A 477-nucleotide genomic window follows, 5' to 3' on the forward strand; every position below is an offset into this window, starting at 1 on the left:
CGTACGGTAACGAGGTACGACGTCGTACTCTCTCTCTCTCTCTCTCTCTCTCTCTCTTCTCTCTCTCTCTCTCTCTCTCTCTCNCTCTCTCTCTCTCTCTCTCTCTCTCTCTCTCCCAGAGCGACGTTTTCAGGTGCGTTAGTAGCGATCCGAGTGGAACCCGGTCGCTGTTATTGCGCTATACACGCTATACGTGCTTACGCGAGAGTCCGTCAACCACCCGCGATCCTCGTTAACGGAGAGGAGAAAAAAGAAAAAAAAAGAAAAAATAGGAGGGAAAACAGAGAGGAGCGCAAATCTTACATGTACGTTCCCAAGCGACACTCTCGACCGGAGCCTCTCAGCGAAAACGGGACACTCACTTCACCGAAAAATCGTAACGCGCGGTCCGTGTCCGCGACCATATGCTCGCGCTCCAGAGGAGGTTGCGAACGGCAAACGGAACGTGAGAGCGCGGCGCTGCGTAGCCGCCGATTG

This window comes from Atta cephalotes (assembly GCF_000143395.1).
Source record: "Atta cephalotes unplaced genomic scaffold scaffold00032, whole genome shotgun sequence".
NCBI classification, from domain to species: Eukaryota; Metazoa; Arthropoda; class Insecta; order Hymenoptera; family Formicidae; genus Atta; species Atta cephalotes.